The following is a 9522-nucleotide window of genomic DNA, read 5'->3' on the forward strand; positions in this document are numbered from 1 at the left end:
TTGCATATTTCTCTAATGAACATTTTTATTTAAAACATTATTTTATAATGTCATTCATAAAGATGACTATGTCTCTTTTATTGATGTTTCTGCACACAGAATTGTACATCTCACCAAGGCAGCGCGTTTCTTCCGGGAAAGCACATTTCTTCATTTGAAACAGCAACAAACTTCCGGGTTCGTGGGGTCATATGTGTTGATTTCACACGTATAGTGTGAGCAGTACCTGCTCTTATTAAACCAATATAATGTAATCAGCGTCGTATTTACTCACCGCACACTTCGAAGCATTGCTTTCACAGGTCTGTCTCCCACATCTGCTTTTCTTCTCAGAAAACCATCCATATTACAGTAATGTTACTGCATCTGATCGAACAAACGCTCAAGCTGACGCGGTGACGTGATTGGTGTTGTGATATTTAATATATCACAACATATATTAGCTTTTAGATGATGACTTGAGTGTTTCTGATCATATAAATTCATAAGAACAATTAGATAATAAATAAAAATGACTACACCACCAGATGGCGCTCCAAGGCCCACTGGTTGAGAATCACTGCTTTAATCCACCATATTTCTACAGACTGTTACCATTGAATTTGTTTTCAACATCATCTAAAGCCATTACACTGCAGAGGCAGAACAGAAGCTGCGTCTGACATTGCCTTTATGTGTATTTAATGAATGGGTTATTAAATGTTATTGATTGCTGACATTGAGGTGAGGTCATGGCAGCTGTTCTGATGTCTTTCTCTGCTAAAGGAGGAACATGTCAGATAATATTAAGCACAGAAGAGCTAAAGTGATGGAGACTTTCATTTCCAGTTGGTTTTGGGGTTCAAGCTTGTTGTTGTTGTGTGCAGACATGTTACGGCATGGACCAGAACAGCGACGACTCGACTGATGAAGAAATGGCACCCAGAAAGCCGTGCCATCCTGGGCTGAGGCTATGATGCTTTTGGCAACTGCAGATTCTTCAGTTTTCCAGCCTCTTCTGCGTATTTGAACTCTTTCCAGTAGGGATGTATCTAGGGCTGTGACGGTAGGCATGACAACCGCGCCACCGCGGTCGTGGAGTGTCACCGGCGGTAGTGTGACGTCATATATAATATATATTTATATATCTCAGAGGTCGCGTTAACTGAAAATTTTCCGTCTTTGATGGAATTTGTTTAGCAGTGACGGAAAAAATCTGCAGCCTGTCCGTCATTTTGACAGATTATGTAGTTTGTATGTGTTGTGGGATGTGTCTTCAACGTGTTTAGTTTAGGACAGCTCAGTGTGTTTGTGTGAATGAGAGTGGGTGAGTGCGCATGTCCGAGGCACGCCCCTCCCCTCCTGTCTGATCCCCGAAATGCAGCGGAAGAGTGTGTGTGAGAGGGAGACGGTGACCGGTGCAGGTAGTTAGCTGTGTGCAGCGTATTTCAGTGCAGCCAGCAAAATAAAGCACCTAAATTCTTCGGCAAAACGGCCTCTTTGTTTTTTTATGCTACCATCGCACTAAGCAGCGTGAAGTTTAGGGAGTTAACCCCGGGAGGACAACTTCCGGCCCTGGAGAAGACGGATCTCCCCTGTGTCTCCCAACCGCGGTTAGGAAACAGAAACAGGAAAGGTTAACACTGGCGACCCCGGCAGGACATTCATGTTGTTAAAAGACTGGTGAGCATTGAAAATAAAAGGGCAATAAAAAGTAAAGCCGAGTAACGGTAATATCAGTGTAATAGCGGCGCGGCTAAGCTAATACAACATGGCGGCCGCTCGCTATCCCTCCGATGTTTACGGACGGGAAACCAACTACTCAAACCCGTTCATGTCGCTAACCAATGTAGAGGACAGCAGTCACGGTACTGTGAAAGCTTATGAATGCACGGCGGAGAGAAGACACAAACATTATAACCCATTCCTGTGTGATGAAAGTTGCACTAACACGCTTGCTAATGGAGAAGATCTGTTCGCGACGTTCGACAGCCCCGCCCATTTTTCGCCCACAAATCCTTTTTGCAGAGGCAACAGTCAAAGTCATGGCTCTGTGGGAAGGCCGGACAGTCACATTTTCGCATATCCCGCGCCAGACATGCCATTTAAGGGGCACTACGAGGTCACAAATCCCTTTGCCAATGCTCACATTGGAAGTTTTGTACAAAGCACACCAGCTATATCCAAACCTGAAGCCAGTACACTTCCCATGCCCTGTTCTTTTATTAATCCTGACATGACTGTAAAACATGGACATTTCCCATTGCACCAGCCCTGTCCCTCATCTCCAACACGTAAGAGCCGCTTTGCGTCCCGTCAGTCTCCTCTGTCGGACAGTGATGAGGACTATAACCCCAAAGAGAGAGTCCCCACTCTACGTCCCTGCCAGTACGACGGGAGCACACCGTGGAGAGAGTTTCTGCACAAGTTTGAGAGCTGCGCAGAGGCAAATCACTGGTCAGTCAAAACAATGGCCATTCAGCTGAAATTCTGCCTCACCGGAGCTGCAGGCGCCATCGTCCACAGAAACCCTCGTTCCTCCAAATGGGACTACCACCGCCTGCTGGAGGAACTCGAGACTGCTTATGGCCCTTCTTCAGATCATGCAGCGGCTGTAGCAGTAGAGCTGAGGCAAAGAGTAAATCTGGTGAGGCGCTTCATGTGTTTAGAGATGACATTTATGGGAAGGTAGCTATAGCTTATGGTGATTGGGCAGAGGCTGAGCAAGACGCTATAGCTGTTGAAGTTTTCACAAATGGCCTGGGTGATGCAGAGCTAGTTCAAAGACTGTTAGAGAAACGTCCAGCTACACTAGCTAAAGCTTATGAGATAGCCCACCGTCATGACACTACAAAGAGAGCTGCTTCCTATGTCACCAGCATCATGCAGCCAGGGGCCCGCAACCTCACTGAACGCAGGCCCCAGGCCACTGTTGTCAGGGAAAGAGACAAAAATGAGACTATGGCTCCCACTACCTCTGTAGTTAGCCCACCACCCAATCACTTTGTCCCACGCACATCCTCTAAAACAATAAAGCAGCACAAGAACTTTAAAAGGGGTGACATTCGCTGCTATAACTGTAATGGTTGGGGTCACAAACAGAGCCAGTGCTCGTCCCCTCAAAGAAATACAAAGACTTTCTTTACAAGCACTGCCAAAGAAAGCCCGCTGGCCACTGTGTTCCACCTTAAAAGCCAGAATCGTGAAATGAACATTCACATGCGCATATCTGAGCTGGAGGTATGTGCAGTCCTGGACAGCGGAGCGCGGAGGAGCGTGCTGCCCTTTCACCAATACAACGCCATTCACCAAGACGTGAGACCACCGCTTCAGTCATCCACCGTAGAGACTTTGCTCGGGGTGGGACCAGGAGACGTGCCAGTGCTCGGTGAGGCCAAGATACCGGTCAGTATCAACAACTAGGGCTGGGCGATGTATCGAATGCTTTTGTCACGTGCATTTCTTCAGTAAAGCCAGTTCCCTGATTACCGCTAAATCGCCATCACCTGCTTTCAAATGAAGCGGCATTTAATAGACAGAGCCGTAGATCACTGATAAGACACGCAATATCGCGTTCAATATCGATATGTATCGCCGTCAAGTGTTGTTATGTATGTCAACAACCGTCAAGTTGAAGTGGACTTCCTTGTAGCGGATATAGAGGTCAATGAGGTGCTGCTTGGCCATCCTTTCCTAACCCAAGCTGAGGCCTGCCTTGATTTCGGTAAGCACCGCATAATTCTGTTTGGAGAAGAAGTGCCCTACTTTCACCCAGAAACTGTTCCAAAGTCACACGCTGTAAGAGTAGCCAGAACTGTTGTGGTTGAAGCGGGACAAGAGTACCTAGTCAAGGGCAACGTGCACTTTTGCAGGGACGCTCAGGGAGACATGATGCTTAGCCCCACAAAAGGCTTCGTCGAAAAGCACAAAGTACTCATGGCTAGAGCCCTAGTCAATGCACAGCCCACCAACATTGTTCCATTACGCCTCTTTAACCCTGGCAACAAGGCTGTGACTATTAAAGAAGGTGCCATTGCAGGCCTCCTCCAGTCCGCTGAAGCTCTGCCCTCGTCCAGTGTCTCCACAGCGGCAGACTTTCCAGCCAGCCCCCCTGCAGTTCCAGAGCACCTCCAGGAGCTCTATGCCCAGAGTTCCACTGACTTTAATGACAATGAAAAACTTGAACTATCTAATCTGTTGTGTGCCTATGCAAGTGTCTTTTCCAGGGGACCTGGTGATCTAGGCCGGACCAGTCTTGTGCAGCATGACATCATAACCCGGCTAGGACCTCCGGTGAAGCAGCCTCCTCGTCGTATGGCTGGGGAAAAGCAGCGAAGCGCAGAACGGCAGATCAGTGAGGGCCTCCAGAGCGGCATCGCCACACGCAGCCACAGCAGTTGGGCCTCACCGATCGTTATGGTGCGTAAAAAGGATGGGACTTATCGCCTTTGTATAGACTAGAGGGCGCTCAACAACCGCACCATCACTGACGCGTACCCGCTTCCCCGCATCCAAGACACACTGGACACTCTCGCCACCACCAAATGGTTCAGCACTTTGGATCTTGCTTCATGTTACTGGCAAGTTGAGCTAACACCAAGAGCTCGCCGCGCAGCCGCCTTTTGCACCCGTAATGGACTATTTGAATGGAACGTTATGCTGTTCGGCTTATGTAACGCCCCGGCGACGTTCCAACGCCTTATGGACCGCGTCCTTGCCGGCATGCAGTGGGAGACCTGCCTCGTCTACCTGGACGACATCATCGTGCTGGCCAAGGATGTGCCCGAGATGCTGCAGCGACTGAGCCAAGTGTTCCAGAGACTTAAACAGGCGAATCTCAAACTGAAACCAGCCAAATGCTGCGTGTTCCGCTGCCAAGTTGTCTATCTAGGTCATATTGTATCGGAGCACGGTGTGGCCACTGACCCCAATAAAATCAACAAGGTCCAAGCTTGGCCCATTCCCACATCAGTCCAGGAGGTCAGACGTTTCATTGGCCTCGCCTCCTATTATCGCAGGTTTGTGAAAGACTTTGCCTCCATTGCCGAGCCGTTACATAACCTGACAAAGAAGAATGCACACTTCCAGTGGCACGCTGAACACCAAGCCGCCTTCAACACGCTCAAGCACCACCTCATTACAGCCCCTGTCTTAGGCTATCCTCTGGACCATGGTGAAATGATCCTGTACACCGATGCCAGCGACACAGGTATCGGCGCTGTTCTGTCGCAAATGCAAGGTGGCAAAGAACGGGTGTTGGCGTACGGCAGCCGCAAACTAGCCAAAGCTGAACAGAACTATTGCACTACGAGACGGGAGCTGCTAGCCATTGTCGATTTCACATCCCATTTTCGGCAATACCTACTTGGGAGGCCTTTCAAGGTACGAACCGACCACAGCAGCTTGCGCTGGCTCACGCGAATGAAAGAGCCGGAAGGTCAGTTAGCCCGGTGGCTTGAGAAGCTAGCGGAGTACGAGTTCGAAATCATCCATCGCCCAGGTCGCTTACACACAAATGCTGACAGTCTCTCCCGCAGGCCCTGCCGCCAGTCCTGTCCTTGTAATCTGCAGGACCCTTCCTCGCAGCGGAGAACCACAAGTCACCAAGCAATTCAGTGTGATTTGGACTCTTACACCAGCTCCCTATTGCTGAGTCCGGTGGGGGTAAGCGCTGTCAATGTTACCAGCACAGACACTTTAAAACAAACAGAGATTATTTATGTGACAAAAACAGATGAGACCAGACTGTTTCCTGGCTGGACTATGGAGGAGTTGCGCCAGGCTCAAGCTGCTGATACAGACATTGCACCAATCAGAGCTTGGTTGGAGGTCAGTAATGAGCGGCCCCGTGGGTCACAGTCTCCCCATGCAGCCCAGCCACCAAAACGTACTGGAGTCAATGGAGAAGACTGTACTTCAGAGATGGAGTACTGGTCCGCCGTTTTTACTGTTTAGATGACACACAGTTCTATCCTCAAATTGTTCTTCCCCGCAAAATGCAACCCGATGTGATGCGCCAAATGCATGAAGGGCCAGTAGGTGGACATTTTGGTATTGAAAGGACTGTGGCCAGACTTCAAACCAGATACTACTGGTACCACATGAGAGAAGATGTCCCTCTGGTGCCGGACTTGTACAAACTGCGCAAGCAGAGCCAGACCCCACAAGACTCCACAAGCACCCATGGGAACTGTCAGAGTTGGAGCCCCCATGGAGCGAATTGCACTGGACATTATGGGCCCACTCAATGAGACAGAACGTAAAAACAGTTATATACTCGTAATACAGGAGTATTTCACAAAATGGACTGAAGCATTCGCAATCCCTGACGAAAAGGCTGTGACAGTGGCAAACATTGTTGCAACTGAATGGGTGTGTCGTTTTGGAATGCCTCACTCTCTGCACAGCAATCAAGGACGCAATTTTGAATCGGAGGTATTCCAAGAAATGTGCCGTTTGTTTGGCATCGACAAAACCCACACTACACCATTCAGACCACAGTCCGACGGCCAAGTTGAACGTTTCAACGCCACACTTCAAAAGATCCTGGCCTCTACTGCAGAACACTGTCACTGGGATTGGGACCTGATTATCCCATATGCAGTTATGGCCTACAGAGCGACCAAGCACAGCGCTACTGGTTTCACCCCTAACTACATGATGTTCGGTCGTGAAATAAGTGAGCCAGTGGACCTTGTGGCTGGTTTGCCCCCAGACTCTGACCATGCACCTCCAGCCCCCGAGTTTGTGCAACAAATGCGTGAGCGGTTGGAACTGGCTCACAACATCACCCGAGAAGCCCTTGGTGAGTCGGTCACACGTGCAAAAAGACAATACGACAAAAACGCTTGTCACACACAGTACAACGTCGGCGACGCTGTGTGGTATCTCATCAAAGGAACACGTCATGTCAAAAACAAAGTCAAAAAGTTCCTCCCCTCCTACGAAGGACCTTACTTTGTTATGGGACATTTAGACGATCTGGTCTATCGGATCCAAAAGGGCCCCAGAGCTAAGGTCAAAGTCGTCCACCATGATCAACTCAAATGCTACCGCAGCCGTGAGCCCCTAGACAACACCTGGGTCCTGGACCAATCCCAGAACTGGACACCTTCTGAAGTCCTGCCACCAGCAGTGGACGGGCACCCAGCAGACCGGGAAGATCTCGGCCTGCACAGCCTCTTCTCTACTGCCTCGAGTGATGGCCGGCCATCCACTCCACCTGCTACTAACACTCACATGATTGGGTCTCTTCCACCCACTCCTTCCCATGTGGTACTTGACCATGGTGGGGGTGCGGTAGGAGGGCCACACCACCAGTCTCCGTGCGAACCTCGGCCCCAACGTCAGCGCAGAGGACCCCTACGGTATGGGGACTGGGTCACTGAGTGAGTCTCCCATGACAGTTATATTTGCACTAGAGACTTTATAGTTCACGTTTTTGGACTCTAGTCTAGTTTGTTCTATTTTTTTTTTTTTACAAAATGCATTTTTTTTACGTAAAAAAAAAAAAAAAAAGTTGAAGAGTTTTTTTTAATGCTTTTACGTGCCTGCACTTTATTGCATTCAATGTATGTTTTGATTATTACTGTATTAGACAGTTTTACCTCCGGTCACCGAAGAATAGGGTTTAAAAGGTGATGTACTCTTGTGTCTTATTAGAGACTATTGCATTTCTAATCATTTTTCACTCCTGTGTTCACTGTTGAATGAGCTTTAGAACTTTAAGCACTGTTTAGACACTTGTTAAATTAGTATAACCTACCCATTTGAATTTACATACTATTTGGGACACAGCTATCTCTTCACATTTTAGGCCTACAGATATAGAGAGTGTGTGCTAAGTACATTTAGATGGAATGGAATTAATTTTAATTGCCAGTCCATGGTGGGGGTAGTGTTGTGGGATGTGTCTTCAACGTGTTTAGTTTAGGACAGCTCAGTGTGTTTGTGTGAATGAGAGTGAGTGAGTGCGCATGTCCGAGGCGCGCCCCTCCCCTCCTGTCTGATCCCCGAAAAGCAGCGGAAGAGTGTGTGTGAGATTGAGACGGTGACAGGTGCAGGTAGTTAGCTGTGTGCAGCGTATTTCAGTCCAGCCAGCAAAATAAAGCACCTAAATTCTTCGGCAAAACGGCCTCTTTGTTTTTTTATGCTACCATCGCACTAAGCAGCGTGAAGTTTAGGGAGTTAACCCCGGGAGGAGAACTTCCGGCCCTGGAGAAGACGGATCTCCCCTGTGTCTCCCAACCGCGGTTAGGAAACAGAAACAAGAAAGGTTAACATATGTAAACTTGTTGTAATTCCCACCCCTGTCCAGTAGGTGGTGAGCACGCTCCAGTGTGGCAGCAGAGCGCGAGTTCAGTCTCCAGAATAAAATGAAAACGATGCGCTTGATTACACACAGACGAGCACCCAGTTTAAGTAAATTATATAATGATAAAGTTACTTATGCATGCTTACTTAATTAAGTTGTGTTATTTTTCTTGCTGACTATAAGTTTATGGTCAACGAATGGCTTTTCTGAGGTATAATGTTAGGTGACATTGTTGGCAACACTGACTGAACTGACGTGATACAGATTTCGGTAAGCTACTGTATCTTTCAACATATTTTTTTTATTTTCATTCATGTTTATTTCGTTCTGTACAGTAGAAAGGATGATCGCATTCACTCACATCCATGACAAGAGTTCAAGATGAAAACTGAAAGTGACGCAGCTTGTTTCTGATCAACTTTCTTTTCATAGTATAAATAAATGCAAGCCTATGCCTATTTGCTTATCCTGTAAGTTCATGAATAAAATGTCTTATCATTAAAATATAAAAATTAAAATGATGAGTAATATTGATTATGATGGATTTTTTTTACGATCCTGTCCATCAAAATGACGGCGAAACGCAAGTCTAACGCTGTATATATATATATATATATAAAACATACCCCGCCCCCCCTTCGGACCCCACCACCGCAACACCGCCGGTTGTTGGTGATTTACCACCGCGGTAGTAAAAATTTGCCACCGTCACAGCCCTAGATGTATCGCCCGCTGATATTTATCGGCTTACACCCATCGGCTGTAGCGGGAGAAAGGCCGATATAAGGAAGCGATGGTTTATTAATGAACTGTGCTGTATAATGACTGTTGTGTAATCCTAGTGCTGCTGTCTGCGCTTTAAACTTCATCAAATAACAGAAGATCGCACACTATTCTTGACTGAATAACTTCTGTAGCTTTCATAAATGTAGCGAACCCCGTCCGAATGATGACCAAACCTTCACTGCGAGCTCTCCTGGTCAGTCGTAAAACCCGTCAAAATAAGAGTCCCGCCTTAATAAACGAGATCGCATACATATTTAAACTTATTTAAAATCTTAAAATGTACACAAAAACAAGTTAGAAGATTAATCACAATAAAGTCTGTTACAATAAAGGATTAATATGTTTTTAATTTATTCAGTGAAGAATATGAGGCGCTATCTTACATTTACTTTATTTCTGTACCAGAACACTGTTAAATCTACCTAAAAAGCACAGTTTAATTC

The sequence above is a fragment of the Chanodichthys erythropterus genome, chromosome 3 (genome assembly GCF_024489055.1).
Source record: "Chanodichthys erythropterus isolate Z2021 chromosome 3, ASM2448905v1, whole genome shotgun sequence".
Lineage (NCBI taxonomy): Eukaryota > Metazoa > Chordata > Actinopteri > Cypriniformes > Xenocyprididae > Chanodichthys > Chanodichthys erythropterus.